General features: G+C 41.6%; 1 long non-coding RNA gene across 1 annotated transcript; it reads right to left on the bottom strand.

Annotated features, from left to right (window-relative positions):
- Positions 1–3,187: 3,187 nt before the first annotated feature.
- LOC148683404 (uncharacterized) lies at positions 3,188–18,891 on the bottom strand. Its single transcript, XR_015947249.1, has 3 exons — positions 18,449–18,891; positions 18,146–18,271; positions 3,188–3,557 (listed from the first exon to the last, which is right to left on the bottom strand). It is a non-coding gene; the product is annotated as an uncharacterized LOC148683404 (long non-coding RNA).
- Between the last annotated feature and the right edge of the window lie 807 nt (positions 18,892–19,698).

Below are 19,698 nucleotides of genomic sequence, written 5' to 3'. Positions count from 1 at the left end.
ATTATTGTTTTAAGGGGGAGAAAAGGGGGGATACAAGGAGAATCAAATCTCCTTGTATTAAAGCACCCTGATTACTTAAACTCAAAGGCTAAAACTAGCCTCTCCATGCTTCCCTTTTAGGCTGCAAAAGGATGCACTCTGCTGAACTCACAAACATGAAGAACGAAGGATAATATCAAATAAATATACAATCCCCTAGCATCTATACACTTCCCTACATATTCCATTCTGAAGGAAATAAGCCCTGAGTGCTCACTGGAAGGACAGGTCATGAAGCTGAGGCTCCAAGAGAAGAATCCTTGGAAAAGACCCTGATGTTGGGAAAGATTGAGGGCACTAGGAGAAGGGGACGACAGAGGACAAGATGGTTGGACAGTGTTCTCGGAGCTACAAACATGAGTTTGACCAAACTGTGGGAGGCAGTGGAAGACAGGAGTGCCTGGCGTGCTATGACCCATGGGGTCACGAAGAGTTGGACACGACTAAACGACTAAACAACAACAACAACAACATATGGGGTAGGGTGATGGGAGAGCTGAGGAGAGGTGGGGATTGTTCCTTCTGGCAAGCCAAAACACTTGCCCTTACAAAAGAATCACCTTAGTGTGACGTTGAACTCTCCCCAATGTGTCCCTTGAGCTGAAAAAGGTCCCCTACCCCAGATCTATAAGTAATTCCCTGTCTCCTATATGTAGATATGAAATGAATTGTTGCACTTTATCAGGCTAAAGGCCAATCTAGCCCAGTATTCTCTTTACGAGAAGGCAGAACAACTACATGCCTCCGGTTTCTCACCAGTGGGATTTCTAAAAATTATATATTTGCTAGGACAAATATATAATGCTCAAATTGAACTTTTAAAATGTGAATATTTGCACAGTCCAAGTATTGTTGTGAATCAGAAGTGGAGTATTCAGTGTAGCCCTAGCTTTGGTAAAAAGCAGCAAATTGTCCTAGGAGGGTTTCATATATCTAGCATGTACTGTGGAACGGCCTACCTTGGTCTTCCATCCCACTAATTTCACTTCCTTCCTTGAAGGAAACAAAAACTTTGGAGACTGCAACATGTTACTAACTCATCTGTCTGCCTGTGAAGCCAGCGGTGGATTCAGAAGTCCTTCTTTGCCACTTAAGGGGAAATTAGAAGGAAGAAAATGTTCAGTCAAGAGGTCGTTCTTCAGACTGGAGTGCTGTGCCATTTCTTTTTATAATGGCCTACCGAGAATTGGATTGTTTCTTTTTTCTGTTTCCAGCCCCCCTCCTGCATGTATGAGCCCTGTATTCGATGAAATTCACTTTTCTAATTATCCCTGCTAAAGAAAAGCAGGAGGAAAGCGACAAGAAAGGGTTTCTTTTTATCTCTTTCTATTTTGTCCCATTACTTCCCTTGCTCACAAGAGCCACTGTGGCTTTGAAAGCACTCTTATTGAACTGAGAAGAAGCTCTCTGGGTAGATGTTGCCAGCCATTATTGTACAATAAAGGTGTCGAAGGAGACTCACAACAGAAATCACAGGAATATGAGATCTTTAATTAGATTCCCCCCTCAGATGTTCTATTAATTCCATTTAACCTCAACAATGGTTCTCCATAACACTCCTAGTTGGGTTCACTTGAAAGTAAGTTCTACTGAGTTCAGCATAGCTTACTCTCGAGTAGACAAACCCTGAGTTTGGTGAAAACTCGCCTCTTTACCCTGAATTTTACACCTGAGATATATATTAGGTTCCTACCCTACTGTATTCTCCTGACTGTGTCCCAGAGTTGCACAATGAGCATGCTGATTTTTTTAAAAGCATTTTTTTTAAATTTTCCAATTAAACACATCTCACAAATAACAAAACAAACAACAACAAACACAACATAATAAACACAAAATTTTTCTTTAAAACATCTTCTCAATTATTGCAATTCTCTTTGCTCTGCCAAGCTTTGACTTCCCTCCCTCCCCCCAGTCGTTTTTTTTGTCCATTTCTGTCTTACAGTTTCTTTATTCCTTCTATCTAAAGTCAATTCGTAGGATTTATTCATGTCTTTAAACTTCTACAATTCTTTTCCATATAGTCCACAAATTTACTCCACTCCTTTTGGAACTTTGACTCTCCCTGGTTTCGGATCCTGCTAGTCAGTCTTGCTAATTCCGCATAGTCCATCATTTTTGTCTGCCACTCTTCAATCGTCGGTAACTCCTGAGTTTTCCATTTTTGGGCTAATAAAGTTCTAGCCGCGGTTGTCGCATACATAAATAGTACTTGGTCCTCTTTCACAATCCCGTGTCCTATAAGTCCTAATAGAAAGGCTTCTGGTTTTTTTTGGGAAAGTATATCTAAGGATCTTTTTCAGTTCGTTGTATAACATTTCCCAAAAACTTTTAATTTTATCGCATGTTCACCACATAGGGTAAAATTCACCATCCTTCTCTTTACATTTCCAGCAAGTTTTACTACTCATCCTATACATCTTAGCTAATTTTACTGGTGTTAAGTACCATCTATACATCATCTTCAAAACATTTTCTTTCAAGGCAGTGCATGCAGTAAACTTCAATGTTTGATTCCATAATTTCAACCACGCATCATATTCAATATTATGCCCAAAATCTTTTGCCCATTTTATCATCACATCTTTTGTCAGTTCATCCTTCGTATACCATTCTAACAACAAATCATACATTTTTGACAACAATTTTGTTTTGCCTTCCAACAATTCTATTTGAAATTTGGACCTTTTATCTTCAAAACCTATTTTTTTAAATCATTTATAAACACATCATTTACTTGGTGATATTGCAACCATCCGGTCAAGGATTCTTTAATTTCATCATAAGGTTTCAACTTCCATCCCTTTTCTGATTTCCTTAATAGTTCTTCATAAGTGGCCCTCCTCCCTGCTGATTTATTGAAATAAGTCGTGGGCCATGGGCGTACCCAGGATCAAAACTAGGGGGGGGCAAGGGGAGGGGCCAAGGCACGGAAGGGGAGGGGCCACAAAGTGGGCGGGAATGGCGAACTCGCGCTCCGCCGGGCTGTGCCCCTCCCTAGAAGCAGGGCTGGTGGGCGGAGGCGGAGCCCAGCCCAGCGGAGCGCGAGTTCAGCGTTCCCGCCCGCCGCGCTCTCTGGTTCCCCGCCATGCTTGGCCTTGCCAGAGGGCGCGACGGGGAGCTGGAGGGAGGGCGCAGCGCGGCGGGAATGGCGAACTCGCGCTCCGCCGGGCTGTGCTCCGCCTCTGCCCACCAGCCCTGCTTCTAGAGTAGGGCAGCTGCCCTAACTTGCCCCATGGTGGGTACGCCCTTGTCGTGGGCAACATACAACTGCCAAGAGCAATGCAACTTCCACATGTGCTTCATCAGGAAGATTTTGGGCATCACATGGCAGGACAGTCTCAAACAAAGATGTGTTCTCTTAAGTAACAGTGTCTGCGTTCTGTGGCCATTAAGCATGCTCAGTCTTCGTTTGGCTGTTTTGGCGGGGTTTCTCCTCTTAGCTTTTTCTCTATGAAGGTTTTCATTTCATTTTACAAACCTCGGGGTTATCCTCCTTGTATGTGGTTGATGGCATTCTGGCAAAATAATCAAATTGAGATTAGAATACAGGTGGATAAATAAACGACAGAGTTCTTGCACCCACAGCTCAAACATCTGAATCGTACTTTACTTTTACATATTTTGAAGACATCATCTAAATTTGTGGTTCTCAGGCTTTCTCCCCAGCAGACCACTTGAAAATTGCTGGAGATGTTGAAGCACCACTTAATTTTGTTGCCGTTTTACAAACCAAAGCAGATACTTGATTTGTATTTTAATCACAGTAGGCTTTCCCTTCTAATGCAATGGATGGAGAGAAATATTAAGTATCAGTCATCATAAAAATGATTGCTGTACCATGAATATCAAGGGTCCTAGGCCCAGGCTGCTTAGAAAGGTCCGTTGGACAAATAAATATTTAGACTTGCATTAGCACTGTATTATGAAAATCACGGGCCCAAGTTGAAACTCTTGTTTGTCTGTTTGGTAATCTTGCCCTGGTCAAAACAGCCTCAATCTCAGTCATTAGGGTGGGAAATCAACTTCAGGACTGTGTACATATTTTCTTGACTATTCTGCAAGCTTTCCACAGACCATCTGAATGAAGCTCATGGGAAATTGGTAGTCCATGTGGCATAGTTTGATAATCAAAGTACAGTGGTGCCTCGACTTACGAATTTAATCCATTCCGAAGGCACCTTCGAAAGGTCGAAAAATTCGTAAGTCGAAAAGCGCCATTGGAAACGCGATTTCCCATAGGAATGCATTGGAAACGGAAAAATTCGTAAGTCGAAGCAACCCCATCTAAAAATTCATAAGTTTTAGATAACCCTATCTAAAACCGCCGTGGTTTCCGTTCGGATGTCGAGAAATTCATACACATGCGGCCATTTGCCCCATTCATAAGTTGAAAAATTCGGTTGTCTAGTCGTTTGTAAGTTGAGGTACCACTGTAAATAGAAATTTTATTGTACAGCACTGAAGGTATTTGACCCACTGGCACTTCCTTATTGACAATTAAAAGCATTTTCTCGAGAAACTGGAAATACTGCTCATACTTGAGGGGATGATTAGGGAGGCGGGAGAGGATATATTATTTAATGACATCCTTCCTAACTTGCGCTAGCAAGTTCCATATTCTAGCAGAGTTCCAAACATCCCCCTTTTGAAATTACGCAGCGATGAGCTTGTTGCTGACTCATCTGAGTCTTACTATTAAAGGTTCCTTCTTGGTAAAATCCCTTATAATCCCTCTTAAAAAGAATAAACACAAGAATCTGATTAACGTTGATATGAAAGTAGTTTACTCACCGATTCATTCAGGTTCACAGACATATCCCTGAAGGCAGGCTTAGGTTACATAACAACTAGAACTATTCCATAAAGAAGTTAGTCCCAACAAGTGATTGCGACTAGGGTTGCCAGACTCAATAGAGGACAGGACTTCTGTGCCTTTAATTGCCCTGCTCTCTTTTGAGTCTGGAAACCTTAAAGAGAAACCAGCAGACCCTTTGCTTGGAAATTAATCAAAGGGTCTGCTGGTTTCTCTTTTAAGGTTTCCAGACTCAAAAGAGAGCAGGGCAATTAAAGGCACAGAAGTCCTGTCCTCTATTGAGTCTGGCAACCCTAGCTGTGACTAAGCAGTCACTTCTCCAAACACACAGCAACATACAAAATGGAGAACACACACTGATCAGAACATGGAGGCCATGTGCTTCTCCATGCTAGTGCAACAGAGCACACCCTCTTTAAGTTACATGCCTCCAGGAGTTAGAATATGCCGAACTGCATAATCTTTCTGAAAAGATCAAAGACAAGCCTAAGCAGGAGTTTATTTCAAATGGGGAAGTTTTCAAGAATTACCTCAAGAGCAGTTGCTATCATTTAAACTCGGCAGCAGCCTTTGAACAACCTCTGTAAATAATTCACGCAAAAGGAAAATGACATAGATGTCTTTAGTTTATGACCAAACAAGTACACAAGTTTATGCAACAGGTTTAAAATGAATGAAACATGGAAAGGACGGGAGGTCAGACACTTTGGAAGAAAAATTATTGTTAAAAGTGTTTGTACTTTATGTGATTTTCGACAATTCAGTTTATTGACAACAATGAATTTATGTTTATGATGTACAGATGTAAGTAAGTATGGTAAAGCATAATTTAAAAGCAAAACCAACCAACCAACCAACAAACTGCCTCTGGGAGGCCCTGCCTGTTGCCACAAGAAGCGGCGTCAGGCAAAGGTGTCGGGGGCAGGAAGTAAGAAAGTGGGCAGGCAAGTGGTGGAGGAGGGGGTTGTGGGTGCGAGCAGGAAAACGGTGGTGGAATGGGGAGGGAGAAATGAAGCACTGCTGAAGAGCATAATAGAAATGCCAAAAGAGAGAACACCAGAGCATTTTGTTCCATTGTTAAATGCGTTCAATTTTTTTGAGTGCAATATACACGCAGCTCCTAATTAAATCCAGCGGAGGAAGAGCAACACTAGAAACCTGCCATGCTTCTGTCAACTGGAAACAGTTTATGGCTCAATTAGATCTTTGGCACGACAGAGTTTCTACGAAGAGAAAGATAATATGTGCAACCAGATTGCTGTGTAAGGCAGAAAAGTGGAAATCTATAATGGCCGGAGGGAAAGGATGCAAGTGGTGTTGCAGAGCTGGGTTTGGGGACTCGACATAGACTTCAAAACCAGCTAGATTCCACTACTGCTGACCAGGAAATATTTCGGGCTGATAAGAATCCACTGGGGGGGGGGAAACAACTTGTGCTTTGGTGATGTTGAAATTGGAGTTATGAGGCAGAAAGTGGAATTGCTTGAATGGCACACAAATTGGAAGAGAGGAGAGGCAAACTGTTATGTATTGAAATCTGCACCCACGACATAACACAAACACAAAAAATGACCAAGATAAAGACCACCAAAAATGGAGGCAGGAAGTAACGGTAGGCTCCTCCAGGTGACCTGTTTGTTGAGCATTCACCCTGATGTGCTTGCAGAGAAATTACAGGACAATGAACACTCATCCTTAATTCATCCCAATTTGCCCGTGTGGTGTTTACACATCTTTTCATTAAACTTTTTTCCCCACCCTACACTTTTCAGTACATTTCCCACCCATTTTCCTAACCGTGTTTTCTTTTCTTTAAATGAATTTGTTGTGCAGGAAGAGCACTTTAAACCAATTGGATTGCACAAACCTAAATTTCCCAGTGTGTGTGTGTGAATCCCTCCCACAAAATGTGGCAAGCCTGGAGGCATGCTGTGTTGGTTACAGAGGCCGGGCGAGGAGGATACAGCCAGTGATTTGATAGCAGTGGAATAATATTGATTAGGCTACCAGGTATATGAAAATACAGGCACCCATCGCATATGATGTCAGGTGACTGGCAGGGGAGTGTGGCTTGGTCCAAATGGGGAGGTCTGGCAGGCTGTGTGGGAATGTTCAGGGTGGCAGGAGAGGATATATTGTTTATTAATATCCTTCCTAACTTGTGTTAGCGAGTTTCTTTACTTAGCAGAGTTTACATTCCCCTTTTACATGCACAGCAGATAGCTGGTTGCAAGCTCGTGTCTGTCTCACTATTATACAATTCAGTCTGTCTCAGATTGAATTGTGCATTCCTGGTAAGTTCCCTTGAATCCCTCTTAAAAGAATAAAGACACCACAATCTTATTCAAAGTCAATAAAAGAAGTTTACTTACATCAGTTCACAGTTGGATCCCTGAAGGTAGACTTAGTTCCAAATATGTACATGTGGATCTAGCCCATATGGGGGAATAATTCCACTGCCCCAGAAAGGTCATGGCCTCCCACCAGTCACATGCAAGGAAGGATGCTCCAGCTAGGTGTAACAGGAAGTTTTGACTGGCTGGACCAAACATTCCCTTGCATGTCCACTCTAGGAAAACAAGGAATGTTGTCCTTGAATGCTCTCAGATGATTACATCTCACAGGCTACGGGCTCATCCTATAGGCTTCACATGGTTCTCTCTCCGTATAGAATCTTGGGAACTGTGGTTCTGATGTGTGTGTGACCTAATGGTTTTAACAGATAAGTCTTCACCAGTACTTTTTCCCTAGAAAAATAGGTGCAGGAACTTTCACCTTTTTGGGATGGACAACCCTAGGAGTGCCGAAGTTGTTGAACTTTTTGTAGCACAGCTACAAGCCCCGTTCCTATAGCAACGCTTAAGAGCTGTCGGAACTCAGTTCTGGTGAGTTCCAGCTGAAAAAAGCCCTAGTCTTCACCACTCTCACAAAATCACATTTCCCAAGACTGAACTGGTATAGAAAGGTTGTAAGAGATGCCAGCCAGCTCCATCTGTCAAAGGGGATGGCAGCTAGCCTCCCACTAACCCCATGTGGAAAGGGCGATTGTGATGAAACTTCTACTATGATGCACTCATTGTTCTCTTGGTGATGGGTCAAGCTCTGTGGGCAGTTTCAGTGATGTAGTGGATGAGGAAGGATCTCATGGGAGCAGACGGATGCTGCTCCAATGGAGGGAAAGCGTGGGGAAACAAAATGGCAGGGAACAATTTCCGCTCACCCCCTCGCTTGGGGGGGGGCGGGGTTTGCGACACCGTGCGGGCTCCTGGGATAGGTGAGCCACCCACCTTTGTTCCAGGGAGGCCATCGCCCTGCCCCCATCTTGGCAGGCCTATAGGCAGCCGGCTGGGGGAGGGGCGAGGGCCAGCATAAGGGGTTGGTGTGTCTTGGCCCAGGTTCACTTGTTCTCCTTTCAGGTTCACCCACCCAACCAACCCTCCCTACATATAACATGATCTTTTGCAGGCTAACTGCTTGCTTTACAGGTCAGCGGGTGCTGCTATGGTCGTAAGGTGGTTGCTGTATTCAGAACTGGGAAGGAATTTCCCTGCATTGGCAGGTTTCGCCTTCCCTGTAGCATTTCATCACAACTTTGGCAGTTTTGGGCCTTGGTTGGTATTCTAGAGTCTATCTGTGAGTCGGGGCAGTTTATTGTCATTTGCAGGGCCCGTTAAAGGGTTTATCATGGGAGTTACTGGCCTACAGCAATTACTGGCCTACAGTTACTGGCCTACAGCAGCGGAATTTTACTGGTCAAATTCCCAGCTAGGTGAAGTGGGAGGGCAAGCTGGGTAAGTTCATGCTTTCCAGTCCCCTCCCGCAACACCTGATTGCCCTGCACATCTTCAGCTGCTGTTGGGTATGAGAGGCATACCTTCCAAGGCCTAAGCCAAGGTCCCTACACCTGAAAATAAATAAAGTAGTGGCCTAATTTAAACCCAAACATTGTTGACATGTCACATCTATTGGGGGTGTGGTGGGCACCGGGGACAGGGTTTAGAGCATGAGCTTGCAAAAGAAAATTAGCCCAAGGAGTAAAAATACGTAAGATACAACAGCTTAAAACTTCAGCTTGTCTGCTTAAGATCCTGATTTCTTGTTTATTTGACTGATATTAGGGACACTCAGAGAGAAGACTAGTCAAGCTTTGAACAGCGCTACTGCTCGTATGCCCCACCAATGAATGGATGGAGGTGGAATGATTTCAATAATATATGGGATAATAAATTAAGTTGGGCTTCTTTTCAAATTCACCAAACAAGAGCAGGACTTCCATTCGAGAGGTAAGAAACATCTTTCAGTTCTAGCACAATAAATGGCATAGTCTGGATATTTCTATGCAGATTTGAAAGGGATCTTCCCAATTAAAAGGAACTGTAATCTATCCTTGAAAGAGCGTTGGAAGGCAAAAAGTCATATTAAAAAAAAACCACTACTGGAAAGAAATTTTGTTTAAATAATCTGATGTGATGTAAGAAACTGAAGCATAAAACTTCTCAGGTAAGTGTTACCGCCATGCAGGTAAGTCCAAAGGAGGAATTGCAAATACGTATCCTTTTGTTTGCTGGCTGACCTGCCCAATCAATGGAGAAACTGACAATGTGAAAATGTTTTTTTGATTATCCAGTGGCTTTTTTGCAGATAGGAAATGGGCCTTCCAATTGAAGAAGTTCCATAATCCGTCTTTTCTCGAAAAAAGAGTTGAAAAGCTTAGGGAAAAGCCTTGTTTTCAGTACGATCAAGGAAGAATGAAACAAGAACTAATATGTGACATACGAAATGAAAGGTGCTGCACTGCTTTAAGAAGAGAAGCACAAAACATCACAGATGGGCATCACCAGCATGCAGGTAGGTCTAAAGGAGGTCACTTGTATAGGTCATTTTTCCTTACTGGATGACCAGTCACCATAGCTGCCAAGTTATCCCTTTTTTAAAGGGATTTTCCCTTATGCTGAATAGGCTTCCTCGCGAGAAAAGGGAAAACTTGGCAGCTATGCCAGTCACTGGAGAAATCTATGGGATGTACATACTTATTTGACCATTTAGCAACTTCTCTGCAGAGTGGAAAGGGGATTTTCTGCATTAAACAGAACTGTAATCCGCCCGTTCTTCAAAGACACCACCACAAAGATATCTGGAGGATCAAGAAATAATTTCATAACCAGAGGTCTAGCATAATGTAAGAAATATAAGTTGAGTGGAGGAAATGTAAGTGGGAGGAAACAAAAGAAAATTAGCTCAAGGAGCATAGCTGCCAAGTTTTCCCTTTTCTCGTGAGGAAGCCTATTCAGCATTAGGGAAAATCCCTTAAAAAAAGGGATAACTTGGCAGCTATGTCAAGGAGTAAAAATCCGTAAGATACAACAGCTTTAAACTTCAGCTTGCCTGCTTAAGGCGCCTGATTTCTTGTTTATTTGACTGATATTAGGGACACTCAGAGAGAAGACTGATCAATCTTTGAACACCACTACTGCTCGTATGCCCCACCAATGAAATGATGGAGGGGGAATGATTTCAATAACATTTGTGATAATAAATTAAGTTGGGCTTCTTTTCAAATTCAAGAACAACGAGAGCAGGACTTCCATCTGAGAGGTAAGAAACATCTTTCAGTTCTAGTACAAGAAATGGCATATTCTGAAGGGGACTGAGATGAAGCAATGCAGAGCACAAGGTGAGCAATTTAGTCTCCAAACGCCACACAGTATCTGTTCATTTATTTGCCTGGCTTCCTAAACATTATTTTGTCAAGGCTTGCTTACAGAGGGCTAAATAATACTTAAATATAAATAAATCCTAGTCGGTATCTGTATTGGATTTGAAATCGTTTTTCTATATACAATTGTTTTAACTGTTTTTCTATATGTTTTTTATTATGGTGTGAAATTGCTTTGAGAACTTTCATAGGAATTGATTCAGAGATGCTGATGCTGATAATTCCCCAGGGAAGATAATACCACGGCCTACAAACATATACAGGGCAGAAAACTACAGCAAAACTGGCAGCAATAAAGACCTTTGAGGATTTGTCTTGGAAAGTTATGAAATCTAGTTTATGACAAGCTTAAGAAAGCAACAGATCCATAACAAATGAACAAAAACATGATATGAGGTGAGGAATATAATAACATGAATCAAGAACAGAGAAGTGAACCTCACTGGCATGGTAAGTCTTTAAGAGGTACTTTCTATATTGAAAAGAAAGCAACTTCTTGGCTTGTTTTTCTTTCCCAGTCTATTCAGCTTAATCACTGGAAAGATCTACAAACAGACAAACATTTATTTGATGATTTATATATTTCTATGCAGATTGGAAAGGGATCTTCCCAATTAACAGGAACTGTAATCTATCCTTGAAAGAACGTTGCAAAGCAAAAAGTCATCTTTTAAAAAAACACTACAGCAAAGAAATGAAGTTTAAATGATCCGATGTGATTTAAGAAACTGAAGCATAAAACCTCTCAGGTAAGTGTTACCGCCATGCAGGTAAGTCCAAAGGAGCAATTGCAAATACGTATCCTTTTGTTTGCTGGCTGACCTGTTCAATCACTGGAGAAACTGACAATGTGAAAATGTTTATTTGATCATCCAGTGGCTTTTTTGCAGGTGGGAAATGGACTTTCCAATTGAAAAAGATCTATCATCTGTCTATTCTCTAAAAAAGGGTTGAAAAGCTTAAGGAAAAGCTTTGTTTTCAGTAGGATCAAGGAAGAAAGAAACTAGTAAGAACTAATATGTGACAAAGGAAATGAAAGGTGCTGCATTGCTTTAAGAAGAGAAGCACAAAACATCACAGATGGGCATCACCAGCATGCAGGTAGGTCTAAAGGAGGTCACTTGTATAGGTCATTTCATTTTTCTTTACTGGATGACCAGTCACTGGAGAAATCTATGAGATGTACATACTTATTTGACCATTTAGCAACTTCTCTGCAGAGTGGAAAGGGGATTTTCTGCATTAAACTGAACTGTAATCTGCCCATTCTTCAAAGACACCACCACAAAGATATCTGGAGGTTCAAGAAATAATTTCGTAACCAGAGGTCTGGGATAATGTAAGAAATGTAAGTTGAGTGGAGGGAAAGTTTGGTGTGGAAGAAAGTGGGAGGAAACAAAAGAAGATTAGCCCAAGGAGTAAAAATCCGTAAGATACAACAGCTTAAAACTTCAGCTTCTGAAGAAATCAGCTTCCTGATTTCTTGTTTATTTGACTGATATTAGGGACACTCAGAGAGAAGACTAGTCCATCTGAGAGGTAAGAAGACTAGTCCATCTGAGAGGTAAGAAACATCTTTCAGTTATAGCACAAGAAATGGCATATTCTGAAGGGGACTGAGATGAAGCAATCCAGAGTACGAGGTGAGCAATTTAGTCTCCAAACGCCACACCGTATCAGTTCATTTATTTGCCTGGCTTCCTAAATGCTGACAATTCCCCAGTGAAGATAATAACATGGCCTACAAACATATATGTATACACACAGGGCAGAAAACTACAGCAACACTGGCAGCAATAAAGACCTTTGCGGATTTGTCTTGGAAAGTTATGGAATTGAGTTCATGGCGAGCTTAAGAAAGCAACAGAACCATAACCAATGAACAAAAATACGATATGAGGTGAGGAATAGAATAACATGCATCAAGAACAGAGAAGTGAACCTCACTGGCATGGTAAGTCTTTAAGCGGTACTTCCTATATTGAAAAGAAAGCAACTTCTTGGCTTCTTTTTCTTTCTCTGTCTATTCAGCCTAAGCACTGGAGCCAGCTACAAAGAGACAAAGATTTATTTGATCATTTCAAAATTTCTATGCAGATTTGAAAGGGATCTTCCCAATTAAGAGGAACTGTAATCTATCCTTGAAAGAGAGTTGGAAAGCATAAAGCCATCATTAAAACAAACAAACAAACAAACAGCAAAGAAACTAAGTTTAAATAATGTGATATGATGTAAGAAACTGCATGTGTTGCTCTGTCTTGAGAAGCATAAAATTTCTCAGGTAAGTGTTACCGCCACGCAGGTAAGACCAAATGGGCTATTGCAAATACGTATCCTTTTATTTGCTGGCTGACCTGTTCAATCACTGGAGAAACTGACAATGTGAAAATGTTTATTTGATCATCCAGTGGCTTTTTTGCAGGTGGGAAATGGACCTTCCAATTGAAAAAGATCTATCATCTGTCTATTCTCGAAAAAAGAGTTGAAAAGCTTAAGGAAAAGCATAGTTTTCAGTAGGATCAAGGAAGAAAGAAACTAATAAGAACTAATATGTGACAGAAGAAATGAAAGGTGCTGCGCTGTTTTAAGAAGAGAAGCACAAAACATCACCAGCATGCAGGTAGGTCCAAAGGAGGTCACTTGTATTGGTCATTTTTCCTCACTGGCTGACCAATCACTGGAAGAATCTACGAGATGTACATACTTATTTGACCATTTAGTAACTTCTTTGCAGAATGGAAAGGGAATTGTCTGCGTTAAACAGAACTGTAATCTGCCTATTCTTCAAAAACACCATCACAAGGATATCTGGAGGATCAAGAAACAATTTCATAAACAGAGGTCTAGCATAATGTAAGAAATGTAAATTCAATGAAGGGAAAGATTGGGGAAAGAAAGTGGGAGGAAACAAAAGAAAATTAGCCCAAGGAGTAAAAATCCGTAAGATACAACAGCTTAAAATTTCAGCTTGCCTGTTTAAGACTCCTGCTTTCTTGTTTATTTGACTGATATTAGGGACACTCAGAGAGAAGACTAGTCAATCTATGAACAACACTACTGCTCGTATGCCCCACCAATGAAATGATGGAGGTGGAATGATTTCAATAATATTTGGGATCATAAATTAAGTTGGGCTTCTTTTCAAATTCACCAAACAAGAGCAGGACTTCGATCTGAGAGGTAAGAAACATCTTTCAGTTCTAGTACAAGAAATGGCATATTCTGAAGGGGACTGAGGTGAAGCAATCCAGAGCACGAGGTGAGCAATTTAGCCTCCAAACGCCACACCATATCAGTTCATTTATTTGCCTGGCTTCCTAAATATTACTTTGTCAAGGCTTGTTACAAAGGGGGAAATAATACTTAAAAATAAATAAATCCTAGTCGATATCTGTATTGGATTTGAATTTTTTTTCCTAAATACAATTCTTTTAACTGTTCTTCTATATGTTTTTTATTATGGTGTGAAATTGCTTTGAGAACTTAGGAATTGATTCAGAGATGCTGATGCTGATAATTCCCCAGGGAAGATAATACCATGGCCTCATAGGCGTACCCGGGGGCAGATAATTCCCTAGTGAAGATAATACCACGGCCTACAAACATATACAGGGCAGAAAACTACAGCAACACTGGCAGCAATAAAGACCTTTGAGGATTTGTCTTGGAAAGTAATGGAATCTAGTTTATGGCAAGCTTAAGAAAGCAACAGATCCATAACAAATGAACAAAAACATGATATGAGGTAAGGAATATAATAACATGCATTAAGAACAGAGAAGTGAACCTCACTGGCATGGTAAGTCTTTAAGAGGTACTTTCTATATTGAAAAGAAAGGAACTTCTTCGCTTCTTTTTCTTTATCTATTCAGCCTAATCACTGGAAATATCTACAAACAGACAAACATTTATTTGATCATTTGGATATTTCTATGCAGATTTGAAAGGGATCTTCCCAATTAACAGGAACTGTAATCTATCCTTGAAAGAGAGTTGTAGAGCATAAAGCCATCATTAAAAAACAAACAAAGAGGAAAGAAACTAAGTTTAAATAATCTGATGTGATGGAAGAAACTGAATGTGTTGCTCTGTCTTGAGAATCCTAAAATGTTTATTTGATCACCCAGTGGCTTTTTTGCAGGTGGGAAGTGGACCTTCCAATTGAAAAAGATCTACCATCTGTTTATTCTTGAAAAAAAGAGTTGAAAAGCTTAGGGAAAAGCCTTGTTTTCAGTAGGATTAAGGAAGAAAGAAACTAATAAGAACTAATATGTGACAGAAGAAATGAAAGGTGCTGTACTGCTTTAAGAAGAGAAGCACAAAACATCACAGGTGGGCATCACCAGCATGCAGGTAGGTCTAAAGGAGGTTACATGTATTGGTCATTTTTCCTCACTGGCTGACCAATCACTGGAAAAATCTATGACATGTACATACTTATTTGACCATTTAGCAACTTCTCTGCAGAGTGGAAAGGGGATTTTCTGCATTAAACAGAACTGTAATCTGCCCATTCTTCAAAGACACCACCACAAAGATATCTGGAGGATCAAGAAATAATTTCATATCCAGAGGTCTGGGATAATGTAAGAAATGTAAGTTGAGTGGAGGAAATGTAAGTGGGAGGAAACAAAAGAAAATTAGCCCAAGGAGTAAAAATCCGTAAGATACAACAGCTTAAAACTTCAGTTTATCTGCTTAAGACTCCTGAATTCTTTCTTATTTGTCTGATTTTAGGTACACTCAGATAGGTGACTGGTCAAGCTTCAAACAGCAATACCGCTCATATACCCCACCAATGAAATGATGAAGGTGGAATGATTTCAATAATATTTGGGATAATTAAGTTGAGCTTCTTTTCAACTTCAAGAACAACAAGAGTAGTAATTCCTTCTTAGAGGTAAGAGACAGGTGCTGCACTGCTTTAAGAAGAGAAGCACAAAACATCACAGATGGGCATTGCCAGCATGCAGGTAGGTCTAAAGCAGGTCACTTGTATAGGTCATTTTTCCTTACTGGCTGACCAATCTCTCGAGAAATCTATAACATGTACATACTTCTTTGACCATTTAGTAACGTCTCTGCAGATTGGAAAGCGGATTTCTGCATTAAAAAGAACTGTAATCTGCCCATTCTTCGAAGAGAGAGCTCAGACAACTACAAAGATATCTGTAGGAACAAGAAACAATTTCGTAATCAGAGGTTTAGCATAATGCAGTTTGAAAAGGAATTTCCAATTTTAAAGGAGCTGTAATGCGTCCATTCTTTAAGGATACAGTATCATCCAGTGGCTACTCTTCACCTAATCAGGGGAGCCTAGTGGGGATGCCCAAGGATGAAACAGACCACCCAGCAAGCCAACCCCCCACAACAGCCTAATCTCTATTTTGGCATCAGCCATGCTAAAATCATCACACTCTCTGTTCTTCTGGTGTATGTTCTAGACAGCTGAGACCCATAACCAGCCATCTCTTAGCCCCCAGTATTTAGCCTCTATCTTAGCCTTTTTCTTTCTTTCATCCATTAACCACACTAATCACCCCCCTCAGCTTTGCTCTCTTTCTAGAGAGCTTATCCATACTTCATCTTGCCCGACTGTCCCCCCCTTTGTGACACTTCTGCTTCCTCCATTGTCCAGGTCCCACCTGCCTTCAACAGACTGATCTCTGCACTGTCCTCCTTTCTGCCAGCTCCAATCAACACCAGCTGTCGCTGCATCTAATGAATACTTGAGAGGGAAAGATTATATTTAAAAATATTGAAGACAATCCATGAAGTCAATCCGACTGCCTTATGAAGCCAAGATTTGTAGATTTGTCTACAGGAATTTTAACAGCCCAGGTGTTTTCATCTAGATTGAAAGGAATCAGGAACAGCTGAGAGGTAAGAAATTAATACTCCAATGAATCAAAGGAGTCCTTGCTGCAGTCACCAGATTTGTGCTTTCTAATAATTACAGCACAGAATGCACGTGAAAATGAAGAAAGCAATAATTCTACTGGAAATGTCCTGGATCCAAAGAATAAAGTATATACCATACTTTTCCGTGTATAAGACGAGGTTTTTTTACTCTAAAATTATGTTCAAAAACGTGCCTCGTCTTATACATGGATAGTGAATGGAGTGGACGGGTGGTTGGCTGCAGCTGCGAGCAGGAGCTTGTCAGCGACGATTGTTGGCTGCTGGAAGGGCTGCTTTGGGTTGGCTGCTGCTTCTCTAATTGGGTTGGTGATTTGTTTCTGCAGCAAATGCGGCTATGGATTGGCTATCGGTGCCGCGATTGGCAGCTGCTGTTCTGGGACGCGCGTGATTGCCAGCAGACAGCTTTTATTAGTCGGGTAAGAGACACTTTGCTGGGGAAGGGTCTGTTTGTGATTGGCTGTTGCTGTGGCAAGTGGGCGATTTTTTGGCAATTTGCCCCCCAAAAGCTGTAAAACTCTGATCAATCCCCCCCAAAGCTCAACAACTCTGAGCCATCTCCCCCCCCAATTTCTTAAATTTGAGTCCCCCCCCCAAAATAGGGGGCGTCTTATACAAGAGGGCATCTTATAGATGGGAAAGTAGGGTACCTTCTGCCAGAAGAATTGTAGAATAATTTTTTAAAGAAGAATCATAAGGAAACCCTTAGCCATCTGATACGTATGTAAATGTTAATACTAGTAATTGTAAAAGGGACCCAGGTGGCGCTGTGGGTTAAACCACAGAGTCTAGGGCTTGCTGATCAGAAGGTTGGCAGTTCGAATCCCTGCAATGGGGTGAACTCCCGTTGCTCGGTCCCAGCTGCTGCCCACCTAGCAGTTCGAAAGCACATCAAAGTGCAAGTAGATAAATAGGAACCACTCCGGCGGGAAGGTAAACGGCATATCCGTGCGCTGCTCTGGTTCGCCAGCAGCAGCTTTGTCATGCTGGCCACATGACCTGGAAGCTGTCTGCGGACAAACGCCGGCTCCCTCGGCCTATAGAGCGAGATGAGCGCCGCAACCCCAGTCGGACATGACTGGACCTGATGGTCAGGGGCGCCTTTACCTTTACCTAGTAATTGCATTTAGGTCTATGGCTATCCTGTCTTATGTTACAATGGTATACTCCTCTTTAATTCGGGATCTTTTGTTCCTTTTTCCTGACACAGTGCATACGGAAGGCATTGAGATGCCGCGTCTGGTGGATGTAAGGAAGACTTTGGGCATCAGGTTGCAGGACAGAGTCTCAAACAAAGATGAGCTCTTCCAAGCTCACATTCCCAGCATGTTCACACTCCTGTCTCAGTGATGTCTACTCTGGCTTGATCGTGTACACAGACTAGAAGATGGCAGGACCCCTAAGGACGTGCTCCATGGGGAGCTGTATTCAGGCACCAGGCCTGTTGGCAGACCAACTCTGCGTCATAAAGATGACTGCAAATGTGACATGAAGACTGGCAACATTAACCCTGCCATGTGGGAATCCTTTGCAGGCAACCACAGAGCCTGGAGACAGACGGACAAGGAATGCTAAGTAGGAAGAGTGCAGGGAGAAGAAATGCTAAGGTGCCAACTGAAGACACTTTCATCTGCCCCAACTGAAATAAAACATACCTCAACAGGCGCTGTAGCTCTCCAATGGTTTGGCTAGCAGGACCAGTGGTCATGGATGAAGGGGGATGTAGTCCAAAAAACAGCTGGAGACGCACGTTTGGGAAACCCTGTTTTAGATGTTTAAGGCTGCAATATGAAAAAAAATTGTAAAACCCTTTGTAGAGCATAAATCAGTGGCTCCCCTTTCTTTCCCGCAGTATCAGACAAAATAACATCATAACGACTGCACACGATTCTTTCATTTTGCAGGGGAGGTCAAGAAAAAAAAAGACCATTTGGAAATCATGAAATTGCAAACATTACCTTGCCTCCCCCTTCTGTTCCGGCTGTTGCAAGGATTTTCCATACCCTCCCCTTTTGACCGAGGTTGAATGGACGCAGTTCAAATCATCTTTGGACTGAGCCAGGAGTGGAGGAGAGAGGAATTTGGCAAGGTGAAGGACAATTACACCTGGCAGGAGCTTATATATGTTACTTTGTTTTTTTAACTGTGGGCTGAGGGAAATTATCCCCAGAATTTTAATGGCGGAGATAAATGGCGGAGCAGGCATCTTGTCGGGGAGTTATTTATAGCCCAGCAAGTCCTTGAACAATGGAAGGAATGTTTTCAAAGGAGTGGAATGTGAATGGACAAAGGACGGTGGCAATCAATTATCTCTACACTCCAGGTCTGGGAACAGAGTGCTGGAAGGACTATATGCATGAAATTAATATTTATATGTTTGCAAAACAACAAAGGTGCTGATTGGAAGAAAGATCAGCTTTGAAAATGGATTAAAATTAATAGAAGGATGAGAAGGTGATTAAAGAAGAATGAAGTGGCATCATGAGGAAGCAATGGACATATGTTTGTATCAGGAGCGGGAAACCTAATTATTATTTTTTGAATTGTATTAAATCTTAATAATTAGGATCAATTTGTTATAATTTGGAAAACTAATATATATTATATGGCTGCAATATGAAGCATGCTTGCTGGAAGTAAATTCTACTGAATCCTGTTGGAAGAAAACAGGACTGGCTTTGGAGTAAGCACTGGGCCGCATGGCTGCAATGATATTCACATCGAGGTTATATCTCATAAGGCTTCCGGTTTTGGTTGCCTTAATGGCGCAGCTCCCATGACAACGTGAGATCGTTGGTGAAGGAACAAAGAAAGATGATTGGGAGTTGGGGGGGAAGGAGCTTCACTCACAGATCGTCTCGGTACCTGGCTTTTGCTCTGATATGAAATGTGGGAGGCAGGGAGGTGCTGAGTGCAAAAGCACTTTGCCCTTTGGCAACCCTCCAACGCCACTATTAAGAAACAGCGGTTCTTCTGTTTATTAAGAGTTTAATTAGGATTATTGTACAGACGCGTGCTAGTAATGATGGGACAAGATCAAAAACTGCCAAGTTGAAACAGCTACAAAGGTGTAAAGATTTGAACTGGAAAGAAGGCTTCCTTTGATGCAAAAGATGGTACGTGGTGGGGGGAGACTTCAGCTTCCTTTTTATATATACAGTGGTACCTCTACTTACAAATAACTCTACTTATGAATTTTTCTACTTAC

Source organism: Zootoca vivipara, chromosome 15 (genome assembly GCF_965207765.1).
Source record: "Zootoca vivipara chromosome 15, rZooViv2.hap1.1, whole genome shotgun sequence".
In the NCBI taxonomy this organism is placed as follows: Eukaryota; Metazoa; Chordata; class Lepidosauria; order Squamata; family Lacertidae; genus Zootoca; species Zootoca vivipara.
The sequence above is the reverse complement of the archived record's forward strand: the minus strand, read 5'-3'. Positions and strand labels throughout refer to the sequence as shown.